This window comes from Pan troglodytes, chromosome 1, assembly GCF_028858775.2.
Source record: "Pan troglodytes isolate AG18354 chromosome 1, NHGRI_mPanTro3-v2.0_pri, whole genome shotgun sequence".
Taxonomy (NCBI): Eukaryota; Metazoa; Chordata; class Mammalia; order Primates; family Hominidae; genus Pan; species Pan troglodytes.
In genome coordinates, this window is record NC_072398.2 from 110,228,621 (window position 1) to 110,252,393 (window position 23,773).

The following is a 23,773-nucleotide window of genomic DNA, read 5'->3' on the forward strand; positions in this document are numbered from 1 at the left end:
GTTTGCAATAATTTTTTTTTTAGTTTTTCTCTCCCAGTCTTTTTTTCAGTGACCTTATTTAAAATAGCTATTTTGGCTGGGCACGGTGGCTCACGCCTGTAATCTTATCAATGTGGGAGGCCAAGGCAGGTGGATCACTTGAGGTCAGAAGTTCGAGACTAGCCTGGCCAACATGGTGAAACCCTGTCTCTACTAAAAATACAAAAGTTAGCCAGACGCGGTGGCATGGGCCTGTAATTCCAGTTATTCTGGAGGCTGAGGCATGACGATCACTTGAACCCAGGAGGCAGAGGTTGCAGCGAGCCGAGATTGCACCGTTGTACTCCAGCCTGGGTGACAGAGTGAGACTCTATCTCAAAAAAAAAAAAAAAAAAAAAGTTTTTGCGTTTCTTAGTCATCCGTGGTCTCTTGTTCAGAGATCTCATCCTTTCTGTATCTGGTAAAAAAAAAAAAAAAAGTGGAGGCTTTGTTTAATATCCTTTACCTTAAAAATGGTTAAGTAGTACTTCTTAACCAAGAATTGTTATGTAGTGGCCTGTTCTTCTGTTTATTTATTTGGTTTTAGAAGTCATAAAAAATCCTGAACTGTATTGAAGAGATCTAGTATTTTTGGACCGTTTATAAAACAGTGTGAAATAAAAGCATCAGCATGACAGAACAACTTTTTATCAGAGATATTGTACTTTGTACAACTGGGGAAGGAAGGTACATGTAGAATCATTTTTCCTACATAACATGACAGGATTCGAGTCCCAAGAAAAAGCAAAAGTTCGTGGTTCTCTTATTTCTTTTAACTTGGTCCTGTTTCATTTCAAGCCACATTAATTCACATCATCAATGTATGTGAATGCCCTCCAAATGCCTAGATCTGTGCTAGATGCTGGGGTGCCAAGATACAAAGAAAAGATCATTCAGACTGGAGAATGAAAAGCCTCAGAAGGTTATAGCAAACTACTAGACCTGTGTCTGTGGCTTTTGAGGATATATTAGCATTTAACCTGTCTTCTCAAGAAAGCACGGTAAAGCTAAAGCATGATAGTGCGTTTATATTACGGTTTAAGGAGACCGGTGTCCTGATGACCACTCAGGCTTCTCTGTCCATGAAATCCAGCAGGTTTTTCTCTTTGCCCAAGCCTCCCTTTTTCTCTCTAAGGTTTTTTTTCTCATATCATTTCTTTTCAATCTATTAATTTAAAATATATTTAAAATGCATTGGGTTTATTACACACAGCATATATTTTTTCACATAGAAGTCCTAATGATTAAGTGCTTTATTTTAGGAGTTGAGGCAGGAGAGGAAAACATTTTCCTTTCTAGTTACAGTATTACAAGTTAGCTATAATAGACTCATGGGAAAGTGGAAATAAAAAATACTGGCTATTACTAAAAAAACAAACAAAAGGGATGACAAGAAAACGAAGGAGAAAGATAAATAGTTATAACTTTCCAAAAATTATGCTCCCTAATTTTGTTCTAAGGGTTTGACTTACCATGGTAAGGTGGTATAGCACTGCCTTATCTGGACTGTCTGCATTTGAACCCTGGCCATGTCACTGTGTGATCCTGGGTGAGTTACTTAAGTTTTCTGTGTCTCAGTTCCTAATCTGTAAAGTGAAGATAAGAGCACTTAATTTGTAGGGTGGTTGTGAGAATTAAATGAGTGTGTGTTAAATTATATATACATAATATATACGTATATGTATATTATTGTATAAATATATATTTGTATTACATAATATTAATATATGCATATGTAATATTGTATTTGTAATGAGTTATAGTATGTATTACAACATATCACATTGTGTTGTATAATCTATACATATGTAATAACTCATTAGAAGAATGTCTGGCACATAATTAGCACTCAGCAATTAGCTATCATTTATAAATGCTCTCTTCTTAGACTCAATAATCTTCCTTTTGCCTGGAACTGAAAACTGTTTTCATGCCACATTTTTAACTGATTCTTTCCTTCAGCTGCTTGGAGTATTCATGACATGTATAACCTTTGTACATGCGTGAAATTGAGCAGGCCTAGAAGACTTTATTGTTGGTTGCTAAGTTGGATTGCTTCAAAACATTTCTGCTGTAAGCACCCCTTTGAGGGTAGGCATGAAACTGTCTTAAAGGAACAGATGAAATGCCTTGGCCAGAGTTGTGGTGGTGGCTGACATAATTTCCTTACTTCTCATTCCTGTGTACAGACCATTTGACAATTTCCTTAAAACTTCTTAAACTTATGATGAATAAAGCCAGGAACTGTTGCTTATTTTCTGTCCTCCCTCTGCTCCTGTCACTAACTACTTCTTTAAACATAACTTCCCAACTTCTACTCCAACTTTAAAGCATCTGGTTCCTTAAATAAACAGGCCCTGTAGAGAGGCCGTGTTGTATGGGGTGTCAGCTCTGGGAAGAATGCGTGTGTTTGTTTGCTGGCGCTGGCAGGGTTGAGTCCAAGCTGACAGGACTGAGTGTGCCTGTCAGAGGCTTCAGGGAGCTGCCGCTGAAGCCCTCGGCCTGTTGTTGTGGATCGCCAGACCTTTGTAACACCCGGAAGTCTGAAGGTCAGTCCTTTAATGCCCCGGAACTTCCTAACTGCCTCATTTCTTCCAATACTTGGCCTCTCTACATCCTACCTTCCCTAGCACCCCCAGCCGTCTAGCTTATTTAATATTCTCTTGAGTTCTGTTTCTTCCATTCAGCTTTGGATCAAGGAGTAGGAACTCTGTAGGATCTCCTTCTTGGTCCTGGTTGAGCAGAGTGAGCGAAACCCTCACGAAGAGTCCTCTCTCATGCAATGTATAGTCAGACCTTTAGCCCCTAGAGGGATGTTAAAATGACTTATGCATTGGATATTTCAGTAAGAAGTATCAGCAGATTTGATGAAGTGTAATTTATCTGGGGAAAGGTTAGTCTTCATCTGAAGTTTGGTTGGGATGAGAGTAGAAAGCTAGCCAGGTATGACAGATGGCTCCAAGGGAATGCAGTGTTAACAATTAGGTAAGTTCTCTGCTGACTCAAATATTTGGCTCTGTGCACAGTGATTTTTAATTAGAAATCTGAGTCTCATGTCTGCTTGTGGAAATAATTGGAAGAAGGCTTATGTTCTGTTCAATTTCTAATGGCTATTTTCTTTTTGTGATTATTAACAACAATAATAGGCTTTCTATCCTGCTGTTTTGATCAGATCTTTCATGTCAGGGTCACAGATACTATTAGCAGTTTCTTCTGCACTCTGCCAGTTTCCAGTCAACTCTTGTCAACAGGCATTGGGTTCTCAGTGGGTGACTGCAGAGTCTGCGTTCCCCAACTTTGTCCCAGTTGGCCTGTTACCCTTGTGTGACCATCACATGCTGGGCAGTGCTTAGCACCAAGTTGTAATGGTCAGAACGGGGGAGTAACGTTTGTTGTTCTCCCTCCTTCCTACCTAATCCTACCCCTCAATTTTTTTTACAGAAAGTGAACTATGTTTTGAGGCTGCAGAAATGAGGCTCAGATATTTTATATAATTAGGAGCTAATATTAAGGCAGACAAAGCCATCACATTTGACATGTAATTTAAAATACAGCTTTTCTAGAAACAACAAAACTGTGGCAATGGCTCTGACAATATTATGAACTAGATACTGCATTTGTAGATTTCTACAAGTTTCAGTTCCCTTTCTCTCCTTTTGTCATCAGTGTTTTTATTGCATCTTTTACTTCTATTTTTAAAAACTTGGTGAAAACTTGTTCTTCCCACTATGTGGTCTCAGTGATTTGTATGCAGGTGGATTTGAGGATTAATGGGGCTTGAAGAACAAGCTGATCAATTTCAGTCAGTTCTAGGCAGCTTTTTTGTTCTTGTTTCAATGGTGACTGCAGTCAAAGTTGGGTTAGTAATATGTTGTTTTGAGATAGTTTGGTTGAATGAATGTTCATGACAGATTCCTCATACCTATGAAAATTTTTAGGTGAAAGATGGAGGCTGTTTTTCCTTCTCTATCCCCAATCTCAATCTCAGGAAACCACAGTAAAAACAAAATCCTTCCACTCAGAACCTGTCGTGTTTTGCCGAGGAAGTTTTCTGTGAATGTAACTTATTTTCTGTTTTGTGTTTTAGTCTCTGGCCCTCGATTCCTCATCTACAGCACAAGAAGTTTTGGACTAGCTTTAAAATTTCTTTCAAAAATTCTATGATTCATGTGGGAGAGGCCAGAGGTTGTGATCACAAATGTTTTCCTGGCTGATTCCAAATTTAGAAGCAAACTGTGGCTGTTTGACTTCCCAGTCAAACTTGAACATAGCATGGATTTCACATTTAGGGGTGTTTTACTACCACCTCCAGAACTTGCTTCAGTGAAATATGCGTGTTCTTAAAGATAGCAGGAGTACTTTTTTTCATGTAGTTATGAATGACATTTTTCTCTTTTATTTTGGGGGTAATATTTTACCGTTTGTTCCTTGTTGGCTGAAAAATCTAATGCTAATAAAAGCTACTAGCTTGAATAGTCCAAAAGCAAACCCAACAGATAGCAGTAAATTCATTTTTCTTTTTCCCTTTCCTATAGTACTCTGCCAAAACTGGGGCTTTTTTTCTTCATCCTGGCTGCCTGTGTGTTTGAAAATAGATGGTCAGCTTACCATAAATATATTCACATGTAGAAACTTATATGTGATTAATTGGCTTGATTTATTTTTATCAGAAGAAAACGTATGTATGTTCCTTCTCTGGCTTATGAATACTATCCGTCTTATGTTTGCTTTGGATAAGCATTTTAGTCTTCCTGTATGTCCTAAAACGCGCGCACACACACACACACACACACACACACACACACTTTCTAATATTGTACTGAAGCCAGTTTGCAAGTCTGGTTCCACAGTACAATTGCTCTGAAGGACCAGGAGAAATTGAACTGGGAAGGAAAATTTGTATTAACTTCAATAATTCCCAGACAAGTTAGTTCAAATCATTTTTATCTAGTATTTGCTATTTGTCACAAAGGATTCAAAACATAAATATGTTGTATACAAAATCTCAAAGAGATGTCTCAATACCCAGATTTGGGTCCTGGCTCTGCTGCTTCATAGCTGTGTGACTATGGAAAATCACTTAACTTCAGTGGTCTTTACAGTTGTTTTTTAAACTAGAGCAGCAGCTCTTAGGATTGTTTGGAGGGTCAAATGAGAAGTTTTATCAACGTGTTTTGTTAAAGGTAAAGTACTATATAGATGTCATTCATTTAGACACTTACTGAGCTGCCTGCCATGTACTGAGTGGAGTCCAGACCTGTGCATAAACAAAGCAAAGCACTGGGGCTATCTTAAGGATTTAGGTGTTCAGAGATGTTTCACTGGGAGTTTGGAAGAAGGCTTGACCACTGCGGTGCAGTGTTCTGGGAAAGCCCTCTGGCTGAAGAGAGAATCAAAGTGGAGGTGATTTTTAGGGAGATCTGTAACGGCACGAAGGAAGTAGGAAAATCCAAGATATGTTCCAGGGATGGTCAACAGAAACTTTATTTTAGGGTGAGGTAGTTGATGTGGAGTATGACTAAGGTTTCCAGGAAAACATATAGGGAAGTTAAAAAAAAAATAGCTCTTTTGTGGGGGATGGAAAGAGGAGGGGTGTGGGTAGTGAGTTTGGCAAAAGGACTTACTTGTGAAAGAGTTTTAACAGATAGTGCTAGACATGAGGCTAGAGCTGGAGGAACCAGAGGTAGAAATGGGGAGCCAAGAAGAGTTCCCCTTTCAGAGGCCGGCCATTGCTTTGGTCTTGGATGTGAAGGTTCCAGAGGAAAGCAGAACAGAAGGTGAGGCAGACCATCCTTTATACTTGAAGTGCTAACGTTTCCAAAAAGCACTCCGAAACTTCTGGACCTGGTTGAAGAAGAATGTGAGCCAAGGCATGAGGAAGCCAGGAGCTGTAAGACAGTGATGCCTATGAACAGATTTTTCTGAACATTTGTGAACAAGGATAAGGTTGAACTCTTGCTGATAATGTGCTTAATGGTTTGAATCATGGATTATTGGGCCGATTAGCTGGTCAGAGCCCTTTTGCTGATGCGGCTGGCTGACTTGCTTACTGGCCAACAGCTGGGAGTAGAACACAGATGTCCCAACATGGTGCTGCATTTGGAAGTGTTTCATAGGAGTGTTGAAATCAATGCATTTGCTTTAGGGATAAGGCAAAGTTATGAGATCCCAGTTACAAGTAATATAGTTGTGAATTCTACTCTTTTTCTCAAGGTCATAGTACCCTCAACAGAGCTCAACTAGCCTTTCTAGGCCTCAGTTTCCCGTCACATAAAATGGAGGATTATCATGAAGTTTTGAAGGGAAGATATATGTGAAAATATTTTGAAACCTTGAAGTACCGTATGAGTATGATTTGTGTAATTCCTTAATAAACCTGCTGATGTGTCACAGCCCCCACAGGGCCTGCTTGTCAGCCAGGTGATCCTGATAGATAAAGCCCTTGAGCCAAACCCTGAGGAGCATGTGTATTAAAGCAGACGGATGAGGCATAAATGCGTTTGGTTTATCACTTGGCAGAGTTGGATGACAGGCTTGGGTTGGGGTGGCAAGAATTAAAGTGAGTCAACAGTGGCAGAAATGTAAGACGTGTATGTAGTGGTTTTCTTCTTGTTTTAAGCCTTTGTGATTATGTCAAACTTTTGTTAATATAATTGATGTTGGTTTGAGGCAGTAGTTTGGGAGAACAGGATCTCAGGTATTAGATCTGGATTCAAACTTCAGTGGTGACCATGGACAAATTAACCTCTCTGAACCTTAGATTTTTCATCTATGAAATGGGAGTACTAATACTACCTCTTAGGGTCATTGCGAAGATAGTACAGGATTTAGTGTATATTCTTTTGTTGAGGATTTCTTGTAATGATTTTCACTACAAAGCTTCTGACACATTACCAGTTAGATGCTTAAATATTTGTACATGTGCTTAATTTTTTTCATATCTCTAATATTTCTAGAGAATTATTATAGGTACTCACAAGAACTGCATCTGGATTAAGACATATTAGCCCTGGCTAAGCAGGGTGACTCACACCTATAATCCCAAGATTTTTGGAGTCTGAGGCAAGAGAATCACTTGAGCCCATGAGTTTGAAACCAGCCTGGGCAATATAGTGAGACCCCATCTGTATAAAAAATTTTTTTTTAATTAGCCTGGTATGGTAGCATATGCCGGTAGCCCTAGCCACACAAGAGTCTGAGGTGAGGGGATCACTTGAGCCCAGGAGTTTTGAGGCTGTCGTGAGCTATGATTGTGCCACTGCATTCCAGCCTGGGCAACAGAGCGAGATACTGTCTTCCAAAAATACAAAAAAATTTATTAGGGGTAGGTAGTGGTGCACATCTAGAGTTCCAGCTATTTGGAAGGCTGAGGCAGGAGGATAGCTTGAGCCCAGGAGTTCAAAGCTATAGGACACTATGATTGCATCTGTGCATAACCACTGTATGTCAGCCTGGGCAACATAGTGAGGTCCCATATCTAAAAGGAAAAAAAAATGTACTACTTGTATCACTGGACTCAGGATGAAAAAAGAGGAGGGTGGGAGATAGGTTTAGGCAGAGATCATCTATTCAAAATGCCTTTCTTTCTTTTTCTTTTTTTTTTTGAGACAGGGTCTCGCTCTGTTGCCCAGGCTGGAGTGCAGTGGCACTATCTCGGCTCACTGCAACCTCCGCCTCCGGGGCTCAAGCAGTTCTCTGCCTCAGCCCCCCAAGTAGCTGGGATTACAGGTGCCCGCCACCACACCCGGCTAATTTTTGTATTTTTAGTAGAGATGGGGTTTCACCATCTTGGCCAGGCTGGTCTTAAACTCCTGACCTCGTGATCCACCCACCTCGGCCCCAAAGTGTTGGGATTGCAGGCGTGAGCCACCGCGCCCAGCCCCAAATGCCTTTCTTGAAGCTATGGGAGATAGAGAAGAAAATAATCAGATTAATAATCAGAAAACAGTAATCAGATACCTGGTCATCTGGTTATAATAGCTTCAAGCATATGTGGTTAAATAGTTTTTGTTTTGTTTTAAAACAAAATTTTAAATTTTAAACAAAATTTAAAAATTTAAGAGACATGGTCTTTACTGTGTCACCCAGACTGGAGTGCAGGGGTGTAATCATGGTTTGTTGTAACCTTGAATTCCTGGGCTCAAGTGATCCTCCTGCCTCAGCCTCTGCAGTAGCTAGGACTACAGGCACATATCCCTGTGCCTGGCTAGTAAATAGGTTGAAATAACTTAAAGTTATTTATTTTTATTTATTTATTTTTTGAGACTGAGTCTCACTGTTGTCCTGGCTGGATGGAGTACAGTGGCATGATTTCAGCTCACTGCAACCTCTGCCTCCTGGGTTCAAGTGATCCTCCTGCCTCAGCCTCCAAAGTAGCTGGGACTGCAGATGTGCACCACCACACCTGGCTAATTTTTGTATTTTTAGTAGAGATGGGGTTTCACCATGTTGGCCAGGCTGGTCTTGAACTCCTGACCTCAGGTAGATCTGCCTGCCTCAGCCTCCCAAAGTGCTGGGATTACAGGCATGAGCCACTGCACCTGACCAAATTATTTTTTAAAGACTATAATTTAATAACAATTTTTCTTCCCCTTCATTAAGCTTTAATTTGTTAAGAGTTAATGACTCTGGTTTAAGTTGATAGCTCTGAATTAGCACCTTGCATATTTCACCCCTTTCTTTAACTGAGCAGCTGCTGTTAGCTTTGCACTCTACTGATCTCTGTGAAGTTTCAAGAAATATTAGTGAGATGTGATAGGTACTTCTTAGGAACTTTGCGTGAAAGAATAGCAGACCAGAATGTTGATGGAATTATTTTTTATTATGTGCATATTGCTTTTTTAAACTTTTAACAATTATTTAAAATTAGAGATGAGGTCTTACTATGCTGCCTAGGCTGGTCTGGGATTCCCGGACTCAAGTGACCTTCTGCCTGGGCCTCCCAAAGTGCTAGGAGTATAGGTGTGAGCCACCACACCTGGCCTATGTGCATATTTATTTAACCTACTATTTCACCACTTCCTGGCCTATATTAACCCTCTGTTCCAGTTAAAGGGACCTTCTAACCAGTCCCTTCAGCTCCCCCTATGGTCTGTTGCTTCTCCATCTTTGTTTTCATGGGTTTCTTCCTGTCTGAATGCCCTTCTAGCCCTTGTTAGTTTTTCCTGTTCTCTTCTATAATTTTGGACTGTGCCATGTAATACAACACTTCTGTCTTGTGTTCAGTTTCATTTATAGAAGTTTTACTCCCTAAATGATAAACTCCTTAAAGGTAGGGCCCAGCTTGTACTATGAGTCCTTCATCACTTTTGCCTCCCACAATGCTGAAGAAAGAGTAGTCATGAAATGTGTAGTCTGGAGTCAGACAGACATGAGATTGAAACCTTGCTCTGCCACTTACCAACTTTTTGACTTTGAGCAAATTACTTAACGCCTCTGAGCCTGCTGCTTTCTTTATAAATTAACAGTGAGTACCTTAATATATAATACTAATATAATAAGTGCTTAGTAAAGGTTAAATATTATTGTTTTTCTTTAATTCAGCAGTTGTTTGTCAAGCACCTATACACATGAGGCACTTACCAGGTCCTGGGAACTGGTGTAGAACACCAGACCTCTGCCTTGATGGAACTTTATGGACCAATAGAGAAAATGGCACTAAATGATATATAATTATAAATGTAGTAATTACCAAGAAGAAAAATAGTAACCACTGGAATAATTGACAGGTCTTTTTTAGTCTGGGGCATTAGGAAAGATTCACTGAGAAATTATTTAAACTGATACTTGAATAGAATTTTGCCAGGAAGAGTATCTCAGGCAGAGAGAACAACATGTTCATAAGGCCTGGGTCTAGAAAGAGCTTGGCATACTCCAGGATCTGGAAGAAGGCCAGTGTGGTTGTAGCAGAGGGAATGGGGGAAGGGGTTAGCGCCCACACCCAAGGGATAAGCAGCAAGCCTTTATGGTTCTCTCGGCTCAGTCAGCTGGCAACTGGAGCATATCTCTTTGTCACTTTCTTTTCTTTAAAATGAACTAAGATATAACAATTAAATGCAAAAATTATGAAATGTAGCTATTTATTGAGAAATGAATTGTTTCATGGAAGTGACTTTCAAAAACTAAGCCTACCCTTTTATAAAGTGCCAAAGGTTTTTTGTTTGCTTGCTTTTTAATGGAAATCTTTTTAATATACTTCTCTGCCTTCTTGGTCAACAGTATGAGCCTAGGTCACTAAGAAGAGAATAAATTATGCTATACCAGGACTGCTGTGGTTTGAATGTGCCTCCCCAAATTCATGTTTTAGGAACTTAATCGTCAATGTAACAGTATTAAGTGGTGGGTCTTTAAGAGGTATTATATCATGAGGGCACCAACTCGTGAATGGATTAAGGCCTTTATCCCAGGAGTGGGTTAATTATAATAGGGAGAGAGTTTGGTCCTATTTCTTTTCTTTTTGTTGTTGTTGTTGTTGTTGTTGTTGTTGTTGTTGTTGAGACAGAGTCTCACTCTATTGTCCAGGCTGGAGTGCAGTGTTGTGATCTCAGCTCACTGCAACCTCCGCCTCCCAGGTTCAAGGGATTCTCGTGCCTCTGCCTCCCAAGTAGCTGGGATTACAGGTGTACGCCACCACACCTGGCTAATTTTTGTATTTTTAGTAGAGATGGGGTTTCACCATGTTGCCCAGGCTGGTTTCAAACTCCTGACCTCAAGTGATCCACCTGCCTTGGCCTCCCAAAGTGCTGCAATTACAGGCGTGAGCTACCATGCCTGGCCTGGTCCTATTTCTTTTCTGTGTCTCCTGTGCTTGCTTCCACTTTCTGCCATGGGATGATCCTCTGCAGATGCCTATGCCATACTCTTGGACTTCACAGCCTCCAGAACTGTGAGCTACATAAACGTCTTTTCTTTATAAATTGCCCTGTCTTGGATATTCTCTTATAGCAACTGAAAATGGACTAAGACAATGACTCACAGTATTTTAATGTGGTATGACATTTAATACCCACAGGAGCTATTGAGATATGTGGGGCTATCTTCTCCCATTTCAGATGTCCTGGATTATAAACTTAATGCCATTGTCTGCCTGTTTGCTTTTTTGCTGCAGAAATGATATTCCCTTTGTAATTCCTCTTGTAATATCCTCTTCCTCTTGCTGTTGTCCCTGTCTGTCTCTACATATATCACCCTCAAATTTGATTTGCTTCCTCTCTATGCTGAGAAAGCAGATTTCTAATATTAGACAATTCTAACCAGTTTAATAAATTGAATTAGAGTGATGGTCTGCAAATTTCTCTTAGAAGTCAAATGCACAGATTTTTAATGCATGATAGTGACATCAGAGGTCTCCTTGCTTCTTTTCGGTGAGTATCCGGGTTGCTGAGGTATCTGAATCATGGAGGTTGCTGTTGCCCCTCTCCTTTGAACACTGGCTTATTGTGGAGCAGGGAGCTGATCTCGAAAACAACAAAAACCCAGATACATAGCAGTTGAAAAGCAAACTGAGTGGCTGAATTATTGATGAGTCATAGAATTTTAAAGCTTAGAGAGACTGGAAAGATTGTCATTCTAGCCCCCGCACTTCGGTAATGATGTCAGGTTGTGCTGCCCAATTTCACGCAGCGTTTTGTAGAGCTGGAAATAAAATTTGGGTTGACTGATTATTAGCCTGGTACTCTCCTCTGTATCATGCTCCCTCAGAAAACTCTGAATAATTAAATAGATTTGGAAACTTGTACATTATTTTGTAGTTAATTTTTTCATTTCCAAGAATAGACTTCATGAGAACTGGGACATTTGTGATCTTATTTCTGGCTCATGTTTTATGATTCTAGCAGTGCCTAATTTAACAGAACTATATTCTGTTAGGATTTTCTTCCTGCCTGCAAAAGCATCACTCAGGTTGTGTTCTAGGCCACACTGGGGTTTGGAAGCCTAATCCTAGATCGGCAGTCTGTATGGGATCACCGATGCCTTGCCTTTGTAATTCTCAGTTTTACCCCTGAGGAAATGGATTCCCAACAGATAAGATGATTTGTGCTTACCTTCCCAACCAGTTAGTTACTGAGCTAGGCTTAACGTTCTTTTGTAGTTTTATTTTCATTGTGACAGGCTGACTTCTGTAGATTAAAAGTCTAGTATGTTTAGCCTTTATTTTTAGATTTCTGTACATAAGATGCCTGTTGATAGGTTATAATCTTCAGTAGCTCAGAGCATGTATTATCACAGCACATGGTAGGCATGCAGACATATTTGTTGAAAGAGGGCAGGTATGTGAAGAATACCATCATCGAATTCACTTCCTTCTTTGCTTGTCAAAAAGGCTGCTCCTGATGGGGTCAGGCCATCAGCAAGTGGCTTTTAAGCTGGGCCTTGCCTTGGGAAAACTGACCCACATGCAATAGTGCAGGTGTTAGTTTTTTCAGTGTTTTATTTTTGATCATGTGTGTAACTAAAGATATAAGTTTCTCATGACTGGATTTTTTTCCAACCTACAGTGACTCTTGGGGCCAACTTTAAATTTTCCAAGCTTATAGTAACAGTAATTTAATTTGGTTTCTAGTTTAATTAGATGGGAAGATGGTTGTTTCCATGAAGAATCTTGTGAACAGAACCTAGGGGGTATTCAGACGATCGTAGAAATGAACATTGTGCTAATTCATGAACTCTAAAGTGTGGGGGCCCCCTGCTTTAAGATGGTAGGCAATAAATGCTTGGATGAGTCTTACGTCATCTGCTTTCAAGGTGGATGCATTTTAGAGAAGGTAGTACAAGCTGTCCCCTGCTTTCTAACATAATGAATTCCTGAAAACCTATTTGACAGTCAGATGGCAACTATAAATGCCAGCCAGTTACTTCTGCTTCCCAGAGCTCCCCTACCGAGGGCAGTAGATGGCTGTTGGTACCATCTGGGACACCAGAAATCACTGTTCAATAGGTAATGGACAAAAGGCTCTGAATGTGACTCTGAAAAGGAAGTTTAGTGTTATCAGTCATTAATGATATTAGGAGGTCTACCTTACATCAAGACCACCTATGTTCCTGTGCCTCAGTGTAGCAGGGACTCTTTGACCTATCCTGTAACCTTCTGGTATATCTGTTAACTAGTGTAATATAAATAAGAATAAACTAACATGCGTCCAGGCGTGGTGGTTCACACCTGTAATCCCAGCACTTTGGGAGGCTGAGGCAGGCAGATCACTTGAGGTCAGGAGTTCGAAACCATCCTGGCCAACATGGTAAAACCCCGTCTCTACTAAAAATACAAAAATGAGCCAGGCATGGTGGCATGCACCTGTAATCTTAGCTACTGGGAAGGCTGAGGCAGGAGACTTGCTTGAACCCAGAAGGTGGAGGTTGCAGTGAGCTGAGATCATGCCATTGCACTCCAGCCTGGGCAACAGAGTGAGACTTTGTCCCAAAAAAAAAAAAAAATAGATAAACTGATATGGTCTATGTGTACTTTTTATATCACCCTTTCCTTTATACTTTTCCTTTCCTTTCTTTTTTTTTAAGTAAAAATAGCTTACTTATATAGTTTTATTTTTAAAATGATTTCTGCCAATTGGAGGTGGGATGAGAGTAATTTATGCACTCTAGAAAAACTATAAAGAAGAGTGCACCCCTATCAATTCTATAATACCACTTAAAGACAGTTGCTATTGATATTTTAAAGGGTATCCTTCCAGATACCTTTTTTTTTTTATTTTTTAAGGGACAATCTTGCTCTGTCATCCAGACTAGAGTGCAGTGGCACAATCATGGCTGACTGTAGCCTTGACCTCCTGGGCTCAAACAATGTATCTGGGACGACAGGTGCTTGCCACCATGCCTGGCTAGTTTTTATTGTTGTTGTTATTGTTGGTTTTGTGGAGGCAAAGTCTCACTATGTTTCCCAGGCTGGTCTCAAACTCCTGAGCTTAAGCAATTGTTCTGCCTCATCCTCCCAAAGTACTAGGATTATAGGTGTGAGCCACTGTGCCCGGCCCCTGATAACATTGTAACCATAAATATGCACATATGATGTCACATGCTGTTTTGTAGCCTGCTTTTTACTAATATGCTCTGAGTATCTTTCAATGTCAGTAAATACCTGAAACATTTTTGTTTTGGGTTTTTACAATTTTTTTAAACGTTTCTTCTTTTTTTCCTTGTTCTTGAAACATTTTTAATAGCACCTGATATATTGTTGTATGGCATAACATAATTTACTTAACAAATCTCCAGTTCTTCATTTATAATATACAGGTATAGTAATATCTCATGGGGTTATGTGGATTAAATAATAATGTGTGTAAGATACCTAACACAGAAGATGACATGTGGGGAATGTTCAATAGTTGTTAGCTGCAGTAATCACCCCAACATATGACATCTTTTATAAAGGTGTGTGATTATCCCCTTATGACAAATTCCTAAGAATAGGATTTGCTCAGGCACATGATACGGACGTTCTCAGTTTTTATTTGCATCACCAAATAGCTCTCCAGAAAAGTTGCAGCAATTTATGTACTCCCACCCACCACCGTAGAAGAAGGTGCTCTGGTCCCTATGCCCTCACTGGATACATTTTGTCAAGTCTTTTAATCTTTGCCAGTCTGAAAGGCAAAAATGTCATATTTTTCTTTTTCTTTCTTGGCTCACTACAACCTCTACCTCCTGGGCTCAAACCACCCTCCCATCTCAGCCTCCTGAGTAGCTGGGACTACAGGTGCACACCACCATACCCGGCTAATTTTTTTTTTTTTTTTTGTGGAGACAGGGTTTTGCCATGTTGCCCAGGCTGGTCTCAAACTCCCGGGCTGAAGTGATCCTCCCGCCTTGGCCTCCCAAAGCCTGGGATTACAGGTGTGAGCCACTGCACCGTCCTGTTTTTTTTGTTTTAGAGATTAAATAGCTTTTCAAATGTTTATTGGCCATTTCTTTGTCCTTCTATGAATTGGGTGCTCATGTTCTTTCCCTATTTTCCAAAAACCTGTTTGAGGTTTTGGCCTGTTTCCTACTGATTTGAAAACCCTTTCTATATTAATATTTTGTCATGTTACAAATAATTTTATATTAATTGAAACCCTTTCTATATTAATACTTTGTCATGTTACAAATAATTTTTTCCAGTTTTTTTCAGCTTTCTCTTTGGTGTTTTGCAATTTAAACTTTTTACATAGTCAGAGTAAATCCTTAAGTATGAGTTCTGATTTTTGTACCATTTTTATAAAGGTCTTCCCATTCCAAGGTTATAAAAATATTCGCTTATACTTCTAGTATCATTTTTTGACACAGGGTCCCACTCTGTCACCCAGGCTGGATTACAGTGGTGCCATCACAGATCACTACAGCCTCGAACTCCCAGGCTCAAGCAATCCTCCCACCTCAACCTCCTGAGTCGCTGGGACCACAAACTCATGCTATGCCACCACACCTGGCTATTGTTTTTTTGTTTGTTTTCTTTTTTGGTAGAGACAGGGTCTCACTATGTTGCCCAGGCTGGTCTCAAACTCCTGGGCTCAATCAGTCCACCCACCTGGGCCTCCCAAAATGCTAGGATTACAGGGGTGAGCCACTGTGCCTGGCCATTTCTAGTATTTTTATAATTTAATTTTTTTACATTTAAATCTTCGCCCTATATGGAATTTATTTAGGCATTTTAAGAAGGGAGTTAGGAATTCAGCTTTTTATTTTATTTTTTTTCCAAATAGCCAGTTTTTCCAGTGTTCTTATACCACTAACTTGAAATGCTAGCTTTATCATGTGCTAAAAGAAACCTCATCCATTCCTGGATCTGTTTTGCTCTATTGATTAGTCTATTCCTGCGCCAGTAACTCTGTCATGGGATTAATAAATTTTTCCAAAAGTGGCAATAATTTCATGCTCATCTGCTCCTGGTAGAATCAAGCTGACATTTCACCCAGCTACTCTTAAACTTCTTGGCTTCTGTGCTTCCTATCCTAGGGTAGGATTAGGTCATCTGAATGACTGTATTTGCTCTGGGCTCCTCAGGGTACTGGCTTTTGGACTGTTAAGCACAGAAACAGCATATTTACATAGTTTTCCTTAATTTTGACCTGTTTCTAGATCATACGTTTAGCTGACTCCTTAGCAATATGAAGTGACCAGATCGTGTTCTCTTTGTGCCAAATGAAGCTTGTCCAACCCACAGCCCGTGGGCCACATGTGGCCCAGGGTGGCTTTGAATGCAACCCAATACAAATTCGTAAACTGTCTTAAAACATTATGAGATTTTTTTGTATGATTTTTTTTTTTTAGCTAATTAGCTATTGTTAGTGTTAATGTATTTTATGTGTGGCCCAAGACAGTTTTTCTGCCAGTGTGCCCCAGGGAAGCCAAAAGATTGGACACCCCAATAATCTGCCTCTTAGGCATGCTACATTAGAGCAACATAGCTATTTTTTTGTTTTTTTCCTTTTTGAGACGGAGTTTCACTTTGTCACCCAGGCTGGAGTGCAGTGGCGCAGTCTCGGCTCACTGCAACCTCTGCTTCCTGGGTTCAAGCAATTCTTCTGCCTCAGCCTCCTCAGTAGCTGGGCCTACAGGTGTGTGCCACCACACCCAGCTAATTTTTGTATTTTTAGTAGAGACGGAGTTTCACCATATTGGTCAGGCGGGTCTTGAACTCCTGACCTCAGGTGATCCACCCGCCTCAGCCTCCCAAGATGCTGGGATTACAGGTGTGGTGTGAGCCATCATGCCTGGCCTCCAGTTATTGTTTACCAGAAACAAAACATGCTTCACCTCTCCCCACACTCTCCATTTGAATTATCATTTATACAACTAACACGTAACATCTTTATATATATATATATATAACATTCACTCTACCTTCTGTTGGCTGGACTCTCTAACATAGTACTAGATGTTTTTATATGATTCATTATTTTGATATTATAGAACATTCTTCGGTAATACTGCGTCAGAGGTTTTGGGTTTTCCCTTCCTATAGGGATTATTCCGCCTTTCAGTTATTTCCAGCAACAAAGCTTTATCCTCTGCTCATATTTCATTTGTTCTTCTTACTTTGCCTTGATTACAGCAATTGAGCCATAACTTATTGGCTCATTATTTTCAGGCCTATGTATCATCAGACACCTTTCCTGTCTAAGTGATCCAGTGGCCTCTCTCAGCTTTCTTTGGGTCTTTCAAGCAGGAGTACTATTTCTAAAGTGTCTTCTTAAATATATTTCCTTTTCACTATTTTTATTTTCCTTCTATTTCAACCTTAACTTTCTTTATTCTGACCTTGAGATTCTTCTTATTATTATTCTTTTAAATATAGACCGGGTCTCTTTCTGTTTTCCAGACTAGAGTGCAGTGGCATGATCATAGCTTACTGCAGCTTCGAATTCCTGGGCTCAAGTGATCCTCCCACCTCAGCTTCCTGAGTAGCTAGAACTACAGGTGTGTACCACCATGCCTGGCTGATTTTTAAATTTTTTGTAGCGATGGGGGCGGGGTCTCACTATATTGCCCAGGCTGGTCTTGAACTCGTGGACTCAAGTGACCTCCCACCTCAGCCTCCCAATGTGCTGGGATTACAGGCATGAACCACCATACTCAGCCTGAAATTCTTTTTTTATTTTAACAAGTCTTAATAGCATTTACTGTATACTCAGCATTTTACTAGATGGTGATATTAATAGATTTTATTTGTGGTGTTCTTTGAAAATTTTCAAGATACTTGCATATTATCTTCCTGTGTGTTCTACCTGCACTGCTGCCTTCTCTCATTGCCTTGCTCTTGCTTATATATCTGCCTCCCAACTCTGTAAACTCTGCTTAAATCTCAGTAGTCAGACCTTTATTTCTTCACTTGAAATTTGAATTTCTCTTCTATATAGACTACCCCTGCTCAGTGCCTCTAAACACTTTGACGTGTTCAGGGCATCTTTACCAATGTTTAGCTACGTGAAGTTAATGGTAACTACAATGGGAAGGAGAGGAGTAAGGTCACCATCATGTGTGAACATCTAAGAACACATACCAGTGTATAACAGTGTCTTGGCTGGCTGGAAGAGCATAGGAATAAACGCTATTCAGCCATTATTTACTGAGACAGCAGTAACCGTGTTAGAAGGAAGATTACATACAGATCAATAATGTTAGTTCAGGACAAACAGCTATCATGAGTTAAAAAAAATACTAAGAAAAAGAAATAATGTTAGTAGCAGGAGTTTGTGATAGACTTTTACAGAGATGTTTGTGAAGCATCTAATAAATATAAGACCTTGTGCTAGGCCTGATGGGTAATACCAAATTATAGCATCTGCCATTAAGAATTTATAGCATAATTTGAGAGGAAGACAAATATGTAAATAGTTCTACATGTATAGTTTACATGTACGTATAGTTTACATTTATATATAAATATAAATAGTTATAGTACCAGGAGTGTCCGTGAATGCTGTGAGGATAATGCTTAGGAAGAGGAGATCACTTTGAGCTGTGATAATTACAAACCAGAATGGTTGGTTTTACAGTGAAAGATGGGACTTAGGCTGTCTTTCAGATCTTTTTCACTGGTATAGTCTGTCCCCTGTGGCTGTCAAAAAGAAACACCCACAATAGAATGCTGAGGAGCAATGGACAAGTGCAGAAACACAGAACTTTTCCTTTTTGAAACTTGCATTTTTCAACTTTTAGATTTAGGGGTACATGTGCAGGTTTGTTACCTGGGTATATTGTGCGATGCTGGGATACAAATGATCCCATCACTCAGGTAGTGAACATAGTACCCAAAAGTTAGTTTACCAGTACTCACCTGCGTCCCTCCTCTAATAATCCCGTTTCTGTTGTTGCCATCTTTATGTCCATGAGTACCCAGTGTTTACCTCCCATTATAAGTGAGAGCATGTGGTATTTGGTTTTCTGTTTCTGTGTTAATTTACTGAGGGTAATGGCCTCCATCTGCATCAATGTTGCTGCAAGGGACATGATATCATTCATTTTATGGCTCCATAGTATTACATGGTGTATATAGACCATATTTTCTTTATCCAATCCACTGCTGATGGGCACCTAGGTTGATTCCATGTCTTTGCTATTGTAAATAGAGCTATAATTAACATAGTGCATGTGTCTTTTTGGTAGAATGATTTGTTTTCTTTTGGATATATACCCAGTAACAGGATTGCTGGGTCAGATCACAGTTCTCTTTTAAGTTCTTTTTTTTTTTTTTTTTTTTTTTTTTTGAGATGGAGTCTCCCTCTGTTGCCCAGGCTGGAATGCGGTGGCGCGATCTCGGCTCACTGCAAGCTCCGCCTCCCGGGTTCACGCCATTCTCCTGCCTCAGCCTCTCCGAGTAGCTGGGACTACAGGCGCCCGCCGCCACGCCCGGCTAATTTTTTGTATTTTTAGTAGAGACGGGGTTTCACTGTGGTCTCGATCTCCTGACCTCGTGATCCGCCCGCCTCGGCCTCCCAAAGTGCTGGGATTACAAGCGTGAGCCACCACGCCCGGCCCTTTAAGTTCTTTGAGAAATCTCCAAATCGCTTTTCACAGGGGCTGAACATTCCCTCCAACAGTGTATAAACACTCCCTTTTCTCCACAGCCTCACCAGTATCTGTTTTTTTGTGTGTGTGTGTGATGTTTTAGTAATAGTCATTCTTTCTAGTATGAGATGGTATCTCATTGTGAAACCTGCATTTTTGAAAAATAGTTTCACTTGCTATAGAATTACAGCTTGACTGTTTTTTTGCCAGTACTTTAAATATGTTACTCCACTGTCTGGCTTGCATTGTAGGAAGAGTCGGCTATCATTCTTTGTTTCTCTGTATGTAATGTCATCTTTTTTGTGGATGCTTTTAAGATTTTTCTCTATTGCTGATTTTAGATTATTTGACTATGATATGATGTGCTTTGGTGTATTTTTCATCGTGTTTCTTGAGCTTAGGGTTTCTGAGCTTCTTGGATCTCTGGGTTTATCATTTTCATCACATTTGGGGAAATTTTGGCTATTATATCGTTTTTTTTTTTTTTTTTTTTAAACGGAGTCTCACTGTCGCCCAGGCTGGAGTGCAGTGGCGCGATCTCGGCTTACTGCAGGCACCGCCCCCTGGGGTTCACGCCATTCTCCTGCCTCAGCCTCCCGCCTAGCTGGTACTACAGGCGCCCGCCACCTCGCCCGGCTAATTTTTTGTATTTTTAGTAGAGACGGGGATGGTCTTGATCTCCTGACCTCGTGATCCTCCTGCCTTGGCCTCCCAAAGTGCTGGGATTACAGGCGTGAGCCACCGTGGCTATTATATCTTAACTTTTTTTTCTGTCTCCAGCCCAGCCTCCTCTAGATGCCCTGATTGCATATATAATCAGCTGCTTGAAGTTGTTCTACTTCAAAAAGAATGAACAGAGCCATCGCTGAGCTGTAGAACAACTTTAAGAACATTTGTAGAAATTGTAAAACATCTTCTGAATTGATAGCTCTGTTCATTTTTTGTCTTTTTTTTATCTCTGTGTTTCACTTTGGATAGTTTCTGTTGGTATGGCTTCAGGTTCACACTCACCTCTTCTACAGTGTCTAATCTCCTGTTCAGCCTATCCAGTGTTTGTTTTTTTGTTTGTTTGTTTTTGAGACGGAGTCTCACTCTGTCACTCAGGTGGAGTTCAGTGGTGCAATCTTGGCTCAATATAGCCTCCACCTCCCAGGTTCAAGCGATTCTCCTGCCTCAGCCTTCTGAGTAGCTGGGACTACAGGTGTATGTCACCACGCCTGGCTAGTTTTTGTATTTTTAGTAGAGACAAGTTTTCACCATGTTGGTGAGGCTGGTCTCAAACTTCTGAACTCAGGTGATCTGCCCGCCTCAGTCTCCCAAAGTGCTGGGATTACAGGCATGAGCCACAGCACCCTATCCAGTGTACTTTTCATTTCAGTCATTGTAATACTCATTTCTACAAGTCTAATTTAAGTCTTTTTCTTTTCTTTCTTTTTTTTTTTTTTTTGAGACGGTGTTTTCTTGTCACCCAAGCTGTAGTGCAATGGTGCAATCTCTGCTCACTGCAACCTCTGCCTCCTGGATTCAAGTGATTCTCCTCCCTCAGCCTCTTGAGTAGCTGGGATTACAGGTGCCCACCACCACACTCGGCTAATTTTTAGTATTTTAGTAATTTTCGTATTTTTAGTAGAGACAGGATTTTACCATGTTGGCCAGGCTGGTCTCGAACTCTTGACCTCAAATGATCCGCCCACCTTGGCCTCCCAAAATGCTGGGATTATAGGCATGAGCCACTGCATCTTTAAAAAATTTTAAGTCTTTAAAAAATTTTTTTTTCTTTAACATTCTCAATCCATTCTCTAATTTCTTGTGGAGTACAGTTATAGCTGTTGCAATGTCCTTATCTACTAATTATCTTGTTATTTCTGAGTCAGTTTGATTTTTCTCTTCATTATGGGTCCTGATTTCTTCTTTGCGTGCCTGGTTATTTTTAAAAATTTATTTTAAGAGACAGGGTCTTGCTCTGTTGCTCAGGCTGGAGTGCAGTGGTATGATCATAGCTCACTGTAGCCTCAAACTCCTGGGCTCAAGAGATCCTCCTGCCTCAGCCTCCCAAGTAGCGAGGGCTACAAGCATGTGCCACCATGCCTAGCTGATTTTTAAAAATTGTTTTTGTGGAAATAGGGGTCTTGCTACATTGCCCAGGCTGGCTTTGAACTCCTGGCCTCAAGTGATCCTCCCACCTCGGCCTCCCAAAGGGCTGGGATTATAGACATAAGCTACTGCACCTACCCACCTGATGATTTTTCTGTTGGATATTGTGAGTTTTAGCTTGTTGGGTGCTAGATATTTTTGTGTTCTTTTAAATATTCTTGAACTTTGTTCTGGAACACTGGTTACTTGGAAACAGTTTGATCCTTTTGGGTCTTGCTTTTAAGCATTTTTAGGCGGGACCGGCACAGCGTTAAGTCTGGGGTTATTTTTCTTTACCACAGAGGTAAATGTTTCTGAGTACTCTACCCAATTTCCTTGAAATAACGAGGTTTCCTATTATGGTTGCTGGTAACAGGAATTATTCCTGTTCCTGTGTGAGGTCTGAATATTGTTCTCTGCCGTCCTTTCAGGTAATTATTTCCCTGGCCTCAGGTAGTTTCCTCACATGCGTGTGCTGATGGGTGTTCAGCTGAAGACTTGGTGGGGTGGCTGGGGAGGCCCCCTGCTCAGATCTCCAGAATTTTTTTTCTGTGTAAGTCTTTCTTCTCTAATCTTCTGCCCTGTGAACCTCTTTGGCCTCCCCAGACGATATATCAGCTTCCTCTCTTCAGTTTAGGAAGAACTCTGGACTCTGCCTGGGTGCCCCTCCCCTGCACTGTGCCTGAAATTCTCTCCAGGCAGTAAGCCAGTTAGCTGTGGGGTCCTCCTTGTTCAGTTCCTTGTCTTTCAGGAATCGTCGTCCTTTGTGCCTGGTGTCCAATATCTTGGAAACAGTCATTTCATATATTCTGTCGTTTTGGGTTTTTTTTTCTTTTCTTTTCATTTTTGAGATGGAGTCTTGCCCTGTCGCACAGGCTGGAGTGCAGTGGCGCGATCTTGCCTCACTGCAGCCTCCGCCTCTCGGGTTCAAGCAATTCTCTGCCTCAGCCTCCCGAGTAGCTACCGCGCCTGGCTAATTTTTTGTATCTTTTTTTTTTTTTGAGACGGAGTCTCGCTCTGTCGCCCAGGCTGGAGTGCAGTGGCGCGATCTCAGCTCACTGCAAGCTCCGCCTCCCAGGTTCATGCCATTCTCCTGCCTCAGCCTCCGGAGTAGCTGGGACTACAGGTGCCCGCCACCACGCCCGGCTAATTTTTTGTATCTTTAGTAGAGACGGGGTTTCAGTCGAACTCCTGACCTCGTGATCCGCCTGTCTCGGCCTCCCAAAGTACTGGGGTTACAGGTGTGAGCCACCACGCCCGGCCCATTCTGTGTTTTTGTTTTGTTTTGTTTTGTTTTTTATTAGCTGTTTCCGGTAGAAAGGTAAATGTGATCCCTGTCACTCCATCTTGACCAGAAGCAGAAGTCCACCCAGAAATGAACTTTTACATTTCATACTCATGTCTGTCATGGGGAAGTTAAGTGGGCCTGGCCTTATCCTTTTACTTTGTCGTCATCTTTTTCAAAACTTCATAAGTAGTTCTTAAAGAATTCAATATTTATTGCGTGCCCACTGTGCACTATGCTGTGTGTTAGCTGCTGAAATGTATAGGCTTGATTCCTTTACCAGATGGACCTCAGGTCTAGTGGGGAGGACAGGCAAGGTTCTTGTGGCTACAATTAAAAGTGCTGTAATACATATTTTGAAAGATCTAAGATGCCACTGCAGTGTAGAATGACATGTACGTTGTCTTAAATATTAGAAATGATGCTGGATTAGGATTGATGGCTTTGTGCTGACTTGTGAATTCTGTCTCCTAACCATGACCAGGTTGTCTGCCCTTTCCTGGACATCCGTATTTTTTTCTCCCATTGAAGTGGCAGGATTGAATCTGTACTCTTGGGTCCCTAGCTCTCCTGGATTTATCTCCTTTCCGTATGACCTTTTCTTTCTGCTTAACCTTTGGGCCTGCTGTAACATCTCATTTCATTTTTCTTTTTTAACTTTCACCAGTATAAGAATGTTAGAGACTGAAATATTAAAAAATTAATTGCATTTGCTATAGGTAGATGAGTTTTTCAGTGAGTTTGCCCATTTTCAAAAGCAAATCTTCATTGGTTATTTGGAGCGGGTGGGAGGGACAGCTTAAGGGCAGTAGAAAACCACAGTTTTGCTAGTAA

The 23,773-nt window shown here is 40.7% G+C and overlaps 1 protein-coding gene across 6 annotated transcripts in view; it reads left to right on the forward strand.

The window, feature by feature from the left end:
* Positions 1-23,773, forward strand: part of LOC129137511 (sortilin-like) — a 57,741-nt gene that overhangs the window by 4,346 nt on the left and 29,622 nt on the right. The window lies entirely within an intron of this gene.